The following is a 15,285-nucleotide window of genomic DNA, read 5'->3' as shown; positions in this document are numbered from 1 at the left end:
ACAGAAATTTAACCATGGAACAAAGTGAGGAGACTAACACAGTTGTTCAGGAAATGAATGAGAATATTTTGGAGTAGGAAAAGTGGTTGAGATAGAAGAAAAAGGTGGATTTTCAATACAGGGCTGATGAAAAAGCAGGGAGGAGTTGGTAGTGTATTAATTTAGAGTGGGAGTAAACAAGCTAATATCTATACTTTTGATTTGAGTCAGCTGTTATAGTGATGACACACCTCTAAACTGGAGACAGTGCAGATAGAAAGTTGGAGTCAAAGTTTATAATTCTCTTTTGGACATGTCAAGTTTGGGGTGCCTATTCCAATTCTAGGTGAAAGTTATAAGCACAAGGCTGTCCCAATCTAATGAAACTAAGAATGGCTAGAGAGAAAAGTCTGAAAGCTAAAGACATTAACTTCATGAGAACGAATGAGACAATCAAACAGGCTACAGTTAGAAAATGTGAGGATTGCAGGAGTGATGTTGGAAAATGGCACCACCCAGAGTGCAAGTGGCTATGCAGAGAAAACTCATCCTGGAAATCTAGAGGAGAAGTTTCAGAAGGAGACAGTGACAACGTTAAAATTGAAATGTATGCATATGAGAACCAGGAGGGAAGCAGGAGATTTTGGAGATAATAAGCACTGTTGGGATAGAAACAGGAGATAAAGATCCCATGTGGACTAGAGTTACAAATTAGACTTTAGAAGGAGGAAAAGTTGTCAAGTCTCCAATCAGAGCTTTTATTTTAAAGACAAAATGTAAGAAAACACAAAATTAGATAGGGATGAAGATGAATTTGATGCCAGAGAGACCTAAAGGAATAAGATCTCCTTTTTGTATCCAGAAACATCTTTTATCTTCTATTTCTGTATCATACGCTCTGTTCCCTCAGATCCATTATCTCTACTGTTTGGAGGGTGAAGTTCACACAGCTATTTGCTGTTTTGCAAAATTGAAGGTTTGGTTCCAGTGTCAGATTGTATAGATAGTCTTTGATCATCTTATTTTTCCTGGCAGCTTGATGCCAGAACACTCAGAACAACTCAGGACATCATCACAGCTATTACAGTCCTTCATGGGCAAGGAAGAGAAGCATTACAAGGAACCACACCACTCATAAATGTCCTTTTTGCAAGAACTAATAAAATAGTCCTGTAAGTATTTCTTCTTTTCGTCTAATAATTTGAATAATATGTTCAACTAGAAAAACAGCTTTGAAGGCCTTATTCAGAGTGGTAAGATTTCTAAATCTGGGTCCCAAAGGAAACCAGCTAAATGCATCATTTGAACAAGTCAATACAAGAGAAATGTGTGAAACAAGTATCTTATCACTTTTGCTTAAATAATTTAAAACAGCAATTTTAGGAGAGACACAATGCAGTTTCTAGTGATTGCAATTATTCAAAAAAGTACCACTATGGACTACTAATCAGAAAAAAAAAAACAAAAAACAACAGATCATACGTCATTCCTGAAATAGTCTGAAAACTATGCAATCTATGTTTCTATTTTCCTAAAATGGGATAATTAACAAGCTAATACCCCAGTCCTCAGAAGCATGATTTCTAGTTAGAACAGAAGTTCTTCTTATGTGTTATTTATACAAGTAAAAAGAACACCCTATGGAGACACAAAGAAAATACACCAAAGAGAAAATCATTCAGAAACCTTTTGAACTGCCTATACATTTTAATAAGCTAACTATAAATCCTAACCCTAGGATTTCCAGGGAGTGTTTTGTATTTGCTTTGTTATGGGAAAGGACATGAAATAGAAAAATTAATTAATATGAAGATTCATCACAGTCAGATGCTATGAGTATGTTTGGTTCCTGAGACACAGGATGAGGAGCCAGACACAGACTCTGCTGTATCTATCATAGGTTATGTAGTATGGGGAAGTACCTTCATACTATATGGCATAGGGAACAACTAGATTCCAAATAACTTATATCAGCCTGATTAATGGATACAAGACACAAACTATATTTTAAAAAAACTGTGATAGATGGAAGCAGTTGACATTGTTATGTGTTCAGAGGATTTGACCAGAGCAGACCTTGAAGTTTCTCCCATTTGCATTATTGAATTAAATGATGCTATGTGAAAGATTCAGAAAAAGGTGGGTGAGGGGTCATGTACAGGAGAATTAAAATGTCTAACCATATACTACAGCAATACTGAATGAGGTCATCTACGTCCCATTTAATTGTTGTCCCATTGGGACAACTCAGGGCAAAAGTAGGATGAGAACCTTCCAAATGAGTCAGTTTCAAACTGCTTATCTAGCAAGAGAAAACAAATAGTTATCATGTAAAGCTACAGTATTTTTGGGGTAGTCTGTTGCTCAGCAAAATTCAAAATCAATATGGTTGTCTTAGTTTTGCCCTGTGGTGCTGATCTCTTGCTGATTCTATGATTAGATAATTAGAAGGAAATGCCTATTTCACACTTAAGTGTTTGTGTGTAAATGCAGGAATAGCTTTGAAGTAAAGCCTCAATTGAAAAAGAACTGATTTCTGTTACCCCCTAGGAAGTCTCTAAAACCAAAATGGTACCGTATGTGAGAACCAGGTGACCAAGAAAATTCAGTTTGGTTTCTCTTGCTTTCCACTAAATCTCTTTCCCTATTAATGCCTGATATTATCCCTCTTCTCCTTGAAACCTGTCCTAAAAATGTCACTGGTGGATTTATTTAACAAGGTTCTTTCAAAGCTTCAGCTATCTGAGGTCATATTAAAGATCACACCTTCAAATCCTTCTGTGAATTGGATTAATAACCTGTTTTCTTCCATACCCCTTGCTGGACCAAAGTGTCCAGAAAATATGGAATTGACAATGTAGGTGGAAAGTGGAAACGCTGTAATAGGCTGATCTTTGAGCTGAGAGTAGGACTGTTGGAATGCCATAAATCATGATTCTTTAGTCATTCTGAGGGCATAGGCTGGCCAGTGACCTATATAGACTATATAAGGCAGAACAATATATGAAAGGAATATAGAAAACATATAAAATAGGGATTTAATATTAAAATTATGTCTTAGAGCCATTCCTTACTCTCCAATGGAAAATAAACAAATCTTTGATTATTTCTCTTTCAATCTTAGGACTCTCTGATGCCAGAGTTTGATTTTAACTCATGTTCCTTTTTGTAGGGAGCTGCAGAAAACCGCACCCAAAAGATGGCGCCGGTTTCCGCCTTCCGCCAGCCCGACGGCGAGCGCTCTCTGTGGTAAACAACTCCAAATAAGGCAAAGGTCATGTATCCTCTTAATTCTGCTTGGAGACAACCTATCCTGGCGCGCCACGTAGGGTTAGGTGATTGGTAGATGTAGACTATATCAAGCCCCGTCTCCCTCGGCCCGGGGCCGCCGCCATTATACATTGTACAAAGCAAAGAGGTTCCCGATTAAACTGTGTTTGAAGAAGATTCCTCGGTGTGGCGTCTTTCTTGCTGGTCAAGGGTGGACGCCGCACCTTTTATCAGTTTTTCAGACATATTAATGTTAAACACACACACACACACACACACACACACACACACACACACACACACACACACAAAGGAATTAATGGAGTGGTTACCTGGAACTCTAATAACTCTAATGACTCTTGGGAACGTGGGAACGGCATATCTAATTAATCCAAGCTCTTAACTTCTGTTTGGAACCACAGATATGGGTAACTTCTTTTGCAAGCTGTCAAGAAGATATCCTTGACACTGTGATTTCCTTTTCTTTCTCTAAATTCAAAGCCATATACAAGCCCAATGGCTTCATCTCATTCTGTCCCTTTGACCCAGATTCAAATCTTTGCTCCCAACATCTAATTAGAGTTTTCCACGAAGCAAAGGTACAGTTTTGCTTAAACAATATAATTATAGCTTAGACAGCCTACGTTTTTTTAAGTTTTCCAATGGGACATGTTTCTTATATGTGAATTTCCTGGTGACAGGAGAAGAAATGACTACTCCTGCCCCTATGGACCAGAAGACCATAATATCATAAGGTAGTCAAGATAAACTCCCAAATGAAATACAACCCTTTGCCGGATGGTGGTGGTGCATGCCTTTAATTTGAACACTTGGGAGGCAGAGGCAGACCGATCTCTTTGAGTTTAAGGCCAGTCTAGTCTGTTCTACAAAGCAGGTTCCAGGCTCCAAAGCTACAGAGAAACCCTGTCTCGAAATCAATATAAGCCAAAACAAAAACAGCCCTTTAAAGCAAGAATATTTAGTGATGCGGTTTGTCTAGAAATACTTTTAGTTGTGCCTCAGCTATTAAAAATTCATTTAATTTGTCATTTGTATTAGATTCTTTATTCTTTTTTATTTATTCCTGTTGTATTTATGAGTGACATACATGTATATTCAGGTGTGTGAATGCCGGCATGCATATGTCACGGCACGCGTGCGCAGTCCAGAGGATGACCTCAGTTGTTAGTGTTCACCTACCATGTTGACCGAGGCAGGCTATTACAAATTTGCTGTATTGCAGCATCCAGCTCTTATGTGGGTTCTGAATATTTGAGCTCAGGTCCTCATTCTTGCACACCCAACGCTTGCTTCTTTCTCTTTAATCCAGAGAGATACCGCCAGAGCTATTTCCCCAGGCTGGACTTTTTTTCATTCCTTTGTTTCTGCTTTGAAATGTTAATGATGTTGACCCACTAAATCACTCCTAATACCTTACAGTTGTACATCATTCTATGAGTAGGGAAGATGTTATGTAGCTCACTCCTAAGGAAAACAAGATGCACAAGGTATGGGGTAATATGTCTGAATTTTCACTGACGCATTAAACACCCTACACTATACTGCATTGTGATAAATAATCACTATCTCCCGTCTTCCTGTGGTGTTGACAGACCTGTTTTCACTTTTTATACCATTCATCCTTCCAGACAAAATTAAAAACACAAGCAAACAAGAAACCACCTTTTTCCTGAGGGGCATTTTCCTTAGAGAAGTTTTTTTTTTTTTTTGGACTTAAACCAAAGCCAAGTCAAAAAAGTGACTTGCGTTTTAAGTTTTGAAGGTCTTGGGAATAATTCTAATTGGGATTTAACTATACAGATTTACTGTGGATACAATTTATCTGGATTTCATCATGAATTTAAATACCCTCAGTAAACAATGCATTTGTATACTTAAACCTCCAAGCATCACAGTTTATCAACAGGGAATATCTTATAGCCTTAGTTAGGGTTACTATCCCTGCAATGAAACACCATGACCAAAGAAATGTGGGAAGATGAGGGTTTGTTTTGCTCACTCTTCCATGTTACTGTTCATCATCAAAGGGATCAGACAGGAACTCAAACAAGGCAGGAATCTGAAGGCATACTGGTTTCCTCCCCATGGCTTGCAAAAACTGTTTTCTTATAGAACCCAGGACCACCAGTCCAGCAATGGCGATACCCACAATGGGCTGGGCCTTTCCCATCAATCACTAAGAAAATGCCCTACAGGCTTGCCTATAGCCTGATCTTATGGAGGCATTTTCTTTCTAATCTTTTTCACCTTTTTATTTTTCTTTTACCTTAATTTTTTTTTGATCCAGAAACTATTCTGCGGAAATACAGAAGCAATTCAGTGTTAAAGATGACAGAACCATCATGCAGAACACTTCTCCTGTGAGTGACAGGTAGGTGAGATGATAGATGTGAGTCTGTCAGACTGACAGCTAGTCCTGAAGGGTTGCATAAGGATGTGAAATATCACCAAGTATGAGGAAGGAGCTGGGAACTCATAACACATGCTATTATTTTTATGGAGCTTACGTTTTCTTTAGATTGATATGTTTGATTTGTTTTTCTTTTGAAAATGAAAATAGATTATTTTCTCATAAAATACATCCTGACTTGAACAGAGATTCCCTACTATCAGATGACCTTAGCTTGTGTCAAGTTGACACAAAAGTAGCCAGCACACCTTATAATATCAGGCATTTTTAAAAGTAATCTGACTGACTAGTAGTTGCAGCTCCCTGCTGCTGCCCAGCTCAGAGAGAAATTACTATTCTGCCTATCATGAGTCTCTGGGGACAAGGTCAAAATTCAAAACTTGACTAAAGTAACTAAAGAATGCTTATCATTTAAGTACTAATGTATTTGAATATGTACTGAGAGGCTGGTAAGATGGTGCAGTGATTAATACCAATTGCTGCTCTTACAGAGAATGCAGCTGCATTCCCAACACCACATGGAATAACACACCAATCTGAACTTTAGTTTTGTGAGATCTGACACCGCATCTGACTTCTGAGGGCACCAGGCACACATGTGGTACATACACCTATACATACAGATAGAAAAGGCAAAATATTGACGCACATAAAAATAAATAAAACTTTTCAAATTATATGTTGAGGACCATCTGTATTAAACTGTCCATGAGTTCCATTAAAAAGTTAGTGGGTAGGGAAAAGAACAGATCAAGGAGGAGTTGAGGGAGGGGAAACATGATCAAATGCATATTATATGAAAATCTTTGAATTAAAAATAAAATAAAATCTCATGTAAAAATAATAATAATGTAGAAGAGAGAAACAAAACAAAACAAATTTAAAAACTACTCTACTCAGATTTACTTGAAAATGCTGTTCATGTTTTCCAAAGCTTTACAGTCTTGCTCAGTAAGATGTTTTCATATGCTGAAATCATTTGGACCCCACAGAATGCAAGATTCTTGTGAAACTGTGCATTTGATCATCTAAATGCAAGGTTTTAAAAACAATAACAGCTTCACACACACACACACACACACACACACACACACACACACACACACAGTGCTAGGTGTATTGGAAAGGGAAGTGGGGATGGGGGCAATCAACTCAAAAAGCTAACTGAGAATGCTAAAAATATGTATATGCTAGGAACATAATCACTATCTCCCAGTGGTTTTGCCTGTCCTGAGGACTATCATCAGAAAGGGTATAGGGTATCTTCTACATAAAATTTGAAAACATTGTGTTAGGTGAAATTTTCAACTTTAAATAGAAGACTGTGAGTATATACCTGACCCTGAATTATCTGTCCAGTTCTACAGATATAAAAACAAAAGTTAAAGTTGATGTTAGCTTCCACAAGAGGGAAAAGGTATGAACAAATGTACAAATCTCCATATCAAAATAACCCAGAATCAAAAACTCAGGCACAGGGCATGCTATGAAAGCTAAGAAGAGGGCACTGGGATAGATTGGTAAGAGCAATTTTATATTAATTTCATCATTCTTCTTTTATTTATTTATTTTTATTTAGAAATGATCATTTTACATATCAATCCCCCCTGGTTCCTCTCCCTCCACCCCCCCATGCCCCCTACCAACCCCCCGAACTCACCCCCATCCACTCCCCAAAGATAGTGAGGCCTTCTATGGGGGATCATCAAAGTCTGTCACATCATTTGGGGGAAGGCCTAGGCCCTCCTCCTTGTATCTGGCCTGCAATAGTGTCCCTCCATAGGTAATGGGTTCCCAAAGTCCATGTGTGCACTAGGGATAAGTACTAGTTCCACTGTTAAAGCTTGCATAGACTGCCTTGGACTCCTAACTGGCATCCACATTCAAGGACTTGTTTCAGTCCAATCCTGGTTCCCCAGCTTTATGAATAGGATCCCAGTGCTCTCACTAGGTCAGGTCAGCACTTTCTGTATGTTTCTCCAGCATAGGCTTGACTCCTTTGCTCATCCCTCCTCCCTCTCTACAACTGGATTCCAGGAGTATGGCTCATGCTTAGCTGTGGATGCCTGCTTCTGCTTCCATCAGCTACAGGATGAAGGCTCTAGGATGGCAAGTAAGGTAGTCATCACTGTCATTATAGGGGAAGGACATCAAAGGTGGCCTCTCCACTACTGCCTAGATTCTTTGTGGATCTCTGGACATTTGCAAATTAGGATACTTTGACTTCTTTCTTGTTTGTGTTCTCTTGATCTCCACCAGCTGTTTTATTTAACTAGCTAAGACTTTAAGTACTATATTAAAAAGTACTAAGAGAGTGGGTCACCTTGTCTTACCCCTGATTTCAGTGGAAATCTTGAATTACTCTCCATTTAGAATGATATTGACTGTGGGATTGCTGAAAATTGCCTTTATTATGTTAAGGTATGTTACTTGTATTCCTAATTGATCCAGGACTTCTATCAGAAAGAGACGTTGGATTCCTTCACCCCCAAAGTCTTTTCTGTATCTTATGGGATGATCATGTGTTTTTTGTCTTTAGTTTGTTTATGTGATGAATTATCTTGGTTGACTAACATATGTTGAACCATCTCTGCATCTCTGAGATAAAGCCAACATTGATCATGGTAGATGATTTTTTGATATGTTCTTGGATTTGGTTTGAAAGTATTTTATTGAAAATGTCCTAATGTTCTTAATGAATATTGGTCTAAAGTTGCTCTTTTTGTTGCATTTTTTGTGTGTAGTTGTGATATCAGGTTAACTGTGGATACATGAAAGGATTTTGGAAATGTTCCTTAAGTTTATGTTTTATGGAATGATTGAGAAATATTGAAGTTAATTCTTCTTTGACAGTCTGGTAGAATTCTATACTGAATACAAATGGTTTTTGGATTTCTTTTTGGTTGGAATATTTTTAATTACTGCCTCCACTTCACTAGGGGTTATGAGACACACTTAAACACTCAGCACTAAAATGGATGTCTTTATTGACTCCCTCACCCCTAAGGCTTGAGTATCTATGTGAAAGAAGTCATAAGAGGAACCCAGTGAAACAGTGTATTCCAATCACGTTAGGGATTATGAGAATAAAAACTCACAGAAATTGTGACAGCATGCAAAACTCTGCACGACGTCAATCCAAACAGAATCCCAGTATGGAGAAGAGGTAGTGGGCACAAAGTCCCACCCCTCACCAAGAATATATTTGCAATAGATTTGGAGATAAAAATCAGTTTTCTCCAGTGAAATGGCATTGGATATATCAACAACACTGCAGGACAGGTCCCATGTCCAGTAGTTGATGATTTTTTCTTTTAAAAAATATTCTATAGCTGGGATATAGCAGTGGATAGAGCTCTTTCTGTACAAGTGAGAAGATAAGAGTTCAGATCCCAAGCACCCATTTAAGAGCTGTGGGAAGTGTCTATAATGCCAATGCCTTGGAAGCAGACAAAGGATCTCTGAGGACACCTGGCAAGCTAGTAGTGTAGCCCAAACAGGCTTGCTCTAGGTTCTTCGAGATATTCTGATTCAGTTAATAGAAGAAGATACCCAATGTCAACCTCTGTCCCATCCAACCACCGATACATACATACATACATACATACATACATACATACATACAAACAAACAAAACTATATGTGTGCAAACACACATGGATACACACATACACAGTTTTTCATTCATGTACCAACACACACACCATATATATATATAGTTTTAGAAAGTACTCCATGAAGAGACAGAAAAGACCATAGATTTGAAAATGTTTGGTAAAAGATGCTTTTATAGTTGAATAATGAAATAATCCTTATAATCTTCTTCATCCAGATCAGTGTTCTGTGAGCTTAGAAGTCCCAGAAATCTGCAGGTAGAGTATTTTCTCAATTAAAAGTTCCATATTCTAATGAGTAAAGTATATTGTCTATGTTAACATATATATACATATATATGTATATATATATATATATATGTGTGTGTGTGTGTGCGTGTGTGTGTGTGTGTGTGTATGTGTGTCTGTGTGTTTGTGTGTGTATAAAATATACAAAATATCTTTGAAGAAGATTACAATGAATTTATCAAAAATTACCTAAAGCATCTTGAAACAAGCATTTTTCTAACAGAAAATCATCTGTGAAATTAAGGAGAATCAGTTAAGAAATTTAGTCGAAACCATGAATACCTACCATACTTAATTATTTTGTTCATGGTTGTTTATTGTTGGTGCTAATTAATCAGTATGATGTAGAAGTTTTAGCTTTGCTATTGATCATTTGGATAAAATGCCTTTACAAGAGTTTGAATTGAACTATAACTTCACTGATACAATAAGTTCAACTGGTTAGCCAATAAATATTTAAGAGGCAACATAACTTCTATTGTTTTCATGCTCAAAAGTGAGTTTCTCTAAATGACAAATTACACAGGGACTCTTTCCTCTCACAGAAAAATGCCTTCATCCAAGTCTAAACTCAACAAGCCCTAGTCATTTTCAAAACTATAACGCCAAGCAGGCAATGTGTGTTAACCAATACTAACCAGAACCACAAGCAGGAAGAATGTATTACCCAACTCCATTTACAGTCTCAGGTTGTTTCTAGGTGTATTTGGATTTAGTGCCTTAACCTCAGGCATGTTGAGACATTGTGTAACTGACTTAGAATACGTCCATGATTTACTTGGATAACTCATATTATACAAGAGAAACAATGTCTTAATTTGCATTTGTTTTCCCTACACAGATCAAATTAATCATGTGGTTGTCAAATTGTTTTGGTCTATGCATAGAAATCAGCATCAGATTGGAAAATTATTGGCTCCTTTCATTTGAAAAGTATAAGGTAGTAGGTAGCTTTTATGTAAACAAAATAAGGTCAGCAGTTTAAAATCACTTACGTATGCCTGTTTCTTAGTCCTCCAAATCATAGCTATCACTATTATTTAAAGATCTGAGGCATTAACTATGATTAAGGACACCAAGGCTGCCACTGATCAGGGCAGTATTAGCCAATCACATATATTTTCTCTTCTATACCAAGATGTAACCTGGGAATTCTTCTCAGATCCAATGCTTGGCATTGTCAATCTGTATAATTCTTGACAGGTACATCATTTATATCCAGTCTCAACTGATTTGACCGAACTATATCTCATGACCCCAGAATTTCCCAATGTGTATCCTTCCTGCCATTTAGCTAAATCAAATCATGGATTTATTGATTCTTATGCTTATTTATACATCTGAACACTTGGGTTATGCAGTGGTGCCTAAATGTTTCTGAGCATACATTTCACATTAAAAAGAAAAGATGAAAAATACTCCCAACATATATGTACCTATTTACCTATTAACATTGTGTATATAGCACGTTAAAATGCCACAAATAATATAAATATAATCAAAGTTTTAAGAATGATATTTATAATAAAGATTCTAATATTCAGCCTTCCTCACTTTGGGGATTGATGTTTCTTATATGTGGAGGTATATATAGTTCTTATGCAAGTTAGGCTTGTAGTCAAAACACATGTTGGAAATCAAAAATAGTCAAATTTCTTTTGTAAACCACCTAAAAGACACTGCTGATAAGACTTACGAGCAGCATCTCCAATAGATAAACTTACTAGTCCAATAGATGTAGTTTTTTTCATATAACTCTAAGAACACTGAAAATATATAGGCTATTAATGCGACTATGTATAGCATCACCTAGGAAACACCTCTGCATCTTTCTATGAGAGCATTTGCAGAGAGGCTTCATGGGGTAGAGAAGATTCATTTAAATGGTAGCACCATCTACTGGGCTAGGTCCCATACTCAACAAAAGGGGTAAAGGGAACAGCCAGGTGAGCAAGGAACATTGGTCTTCTCTTCTGGTTGAAATATAAAGAGGAGTCCCATCTGTCTTCTCCTGCCACAATGGGGCAGCCTTCCCAATTCCTTCCCTCCCATGGTGGCCTATATCCTTTTAAAATGTGAGCCAAACTAATCCTTTCTTCCCCTATGTTTCTTTATATAGGTATTTATGGCACAAATCTAAAAATAACTTCAATTAATATTTTTATGTAGGATATGTGAAATGGAACACAAGCTTCCCTAAACATTCCAATTCACCAGCACTCTGGAGGCAGAAGCAGGTGGATCTGGTGTTTGAGAATAGCCTGGTCTACATGGTTTTGTTGTTGCTATTTTTAAGTGAAAAAAAACCTAGTTGCTTCAATCAAAAAAAGTTTTGAGGCAGTTGGCTTAGATTTAAGGATCAGATTGCAGAGAAAACATTTGTTAACATTGCATCATGCCAAATTTCCTGTTATACTCCTATTTGGTGCTTTAAGAGATGGAAGGCGATTGGGAACAGGGGTTGGAAGAACAGATTCAAGTCTTCAATGTCACATTCCCACAAGGATATGTTAAAGTGGGGAAATTACCAATGCGGAGCCAAGTATATATATATATATATATATATATATATATATATATATATTATATATATATATATGAAAAGCCTTACTTACAGAGCGACCTACCCAGCCGGTGTGGCAGCAGTCTGTTCAGCAAGCTGAAAGGGTGAAAACTGAAAGTGAAACCCAGCCAACTGAACTCTTACTCTGCATCACCATGACTATGCCCTCACAGACGTGGTCAGGCAGACCTGTAGCCAGCCCCTAAGCAGGCGTGGCTACAGGTTCCCCTACAATATGTGACTCATTTAATGTAATGGAGAATTGGATCACACACTAGCTTAAATCCTCTCCTCTCCTCACCCCTATTTCTCTCCCTCCCTTGTTCTCTCATCTTCTCTCCTCTCCCCGCTTCCCCTCCATACTGTAGAAGATTATTTTAATTAGGCAAAGGTGTGTTACATTTGTTTATGCTGCAGAAAGTCATAGAAAAATGAATAGTTCATAAATAATGAAGCAGAGTCTTTAAAGAGAGAAGTAACTTATAAAAAATGAATAAGCACATAGAGATGGGAAATACACAGGGTGTCTTGATCCTGTAGGGTATTGTGTTGTCTTTGAATTTTATGATTGCTTATAAGAAAAGGACAGCTTCTGAGAGGCATGGGAATGTAACAGGGACTGCTGAAATAAACTAGCCTAGATACTTTAAGAATACCTTAACTTTAGAATGGAAGTCAAAACATGTATTGCTATGGGGAAGAGGTTATCCTTGTGTTTCCACAGGAAAGGAGAGGCTGTAGATTCTTTCCAGGTTAATGATAATCAGCTTTGATCATGAAAGACACCCTGAAAATCTTGGCTACAGACATAAAGAAATAAACCTAGAAAAACTGCAAGGCAAGTGATGTATATTTAACCTGCTCAGTTGTAAAACAAATATGATCTTTGGTTGGTGTAAGGAGAAAACCTGGTTAGAGGTACTGTTGACCACGACTGTTTGGGGCTGGTCACAGGCTCTCTGACCATGCCCACTTGGGCGTGGTCAGAGTGATGTAACAAGGGTTTAAATAGTTGGGAGGCATGCACTCGGGCCCTTTTTTCTCTTTTCTGCCTGGCTGAGCGGACAAGCAAGCATCTTGTCTAAACCTGGTCACTGGCTCCCTTGTGTGAGTACTATTCTTTAATAAACTACCTGTTATCAATTTAGCTCTGACCCCACATTGCACTAGGCTCTAGATTTGCGAGTTTTCATAACAAGGGGACTAGACACCAATGAAAACAAATGACCAGGTGATCCAGCCTCTCAGAGTGCCTCTGTTGCAGTTTCCTTAAAGTTCTGCATCCAGAAAAGCTTCAAGGCTGCTTGCTGAGATGGTCTAGCCTCACAGACTACTCCAACCAGGACTGCAGATAAGCCTTGAACTTTCTCATTGCACAGAGACTGGATAACATATGTTGCTAGTTATACCACTCTGGGGAGAGTGTTCTAACACTCTCCCAATTTTCTCAGGTTCCCTAAAAAGATGACTTCACCCCTACATAACAGGAAGCAGTCTAGACAACACAACACTGACATTCCCAAGAGGTGATGAAGGTGGTTTTTGATCATTCTATGGGTTATAGATGTTTGCCATCATTTAGTGGAGACATAGAAATATAGGATAAAAAGAAAAGCATTAACCTCAAATATTTTGCATTGGTATATTTGTATTTTGATACAAATTTAAAGTTTTTTTTATACCATATATAGGTTTCTATTCTTGTTTTGGGTATTGTGCTTATGCAACTCATTTTAAAATGTAACATTTAATTAATAAATGCAGGTTGGTAGCTTATCATCTATAACAATCAAATTTGTACTTATGTTACATGTGTTTTCCAGATACATTTTAGATAGATATTGTCTTCAAACACTTCAAAGATCTACAGAATATGCCATTTTAAGTGTTTTATTAATGTAGGACTTTTCATGATAATGAGACATGTCTGTTCCTATTAGCACCTATTTACTTCAGGAAAGATGATGGACATTGAAAAGATGTCATATGAGATTTGCTTTCATTGTGGCAAAACTAGTCATTTGAGCTTTGTGCCTTGACTCTGACGGTATGCTCTACAAACTGGGTAAGTAGGACACAAAGGAAAATGACTTTCAAACTTCACCAAAACAAGGCCTTCAAAATTCCTGCTTCATAAAAAAGTCTGCCAGACATTCCTCAGGGCATAAGGAAAGTGAAGGCTTAACTTTGCCAAGACTAGGTGTGACAGTCCTTCAAAATTCTTACCTCATAGAAAAGTCTGCTAGATAGTCTAGGCCTTTAGGCTGAAGATGGATGCCACAATGTTGCAGAGGAACCTTGGGAGACTGTTTAGGCAGCCATATATTTGTCATTTCTATAGGTTTGGAAGTGGCTTACACTGAACTTCCTATTTATCCAGATGATATTATATCTTTCTGCAGTCTTTGATGAAGGTAAAGATGATAGTTGCAGTAATAGTTTTCCTCAGTTATGATAGAAGGTAAATTAGGTACAGAGCTCTGGATTCATCAAGAGAGGATAATTAAGGGAGTATTTTCTCTGAGTTTTCCAAATACAGATGCACTGGACATTGTGAATGCAATCCTTACTTGATAACTCTTCTTGTAATTAGCTTTACTATGTTAAAGTTAAAACTTTTTTTAAAAATTTAGACAAAATGGGGAAATGTTGTAGAATATTATTTTAACTAGGCAAAGCTATGTTACATTTGTTTATGCTGCAGACTAATATTTTAACTGTGCAAAGATGTGTTACATTTGTCTATGCTGCGTTTGTTTAATGATGTAAGGATGTGTGTTTAATTATGTAAATATATGTTGCATTTATTTCATCTTGCCTGCCTAAGGCACATGATTGGTTTAATAAAGAGCTGAATGGCCAATAGCTAGGCAGGAGAAAGGATGGGTTGGGGTGTCAGGAGAGAAAATAAATATGGGGAGAAACCTAGGCTCAAGAGAGAACTAGGAAGAATGAGAGAAGAAGGAGGAGGATAATGAGGGAGATGCCTGGGGCAAGATGTCAGAGAGACACCAGACAGAACGACATAGAGCAGTGAAAGTAAGATATACAGAAGTGAGAAAAGTAATAAGCCCTGAGGCAAAAGGCAGATAAAGAAAAGCAGGTTAATTTAAGTTAAAAAGAGCTAGCCAGGCATGAGA

Source organism: Cricetulus griseus, chromosome 3, assembly GCF_003668045.3.
Source record: "Cricetulus griseus strain 17A/GY chromosome 3, alternate assembly CriGri-PICRH-1.0, whole genome shotgun sequence".
NCBI lineage: Eukaryota > Metazoa > Chordata > Mammalia > Rodentia > Cricetidae > Cricetulus > Cricetulus griseus.
This window is presented reverse-complemented; position numbering follows the sequence as displayed.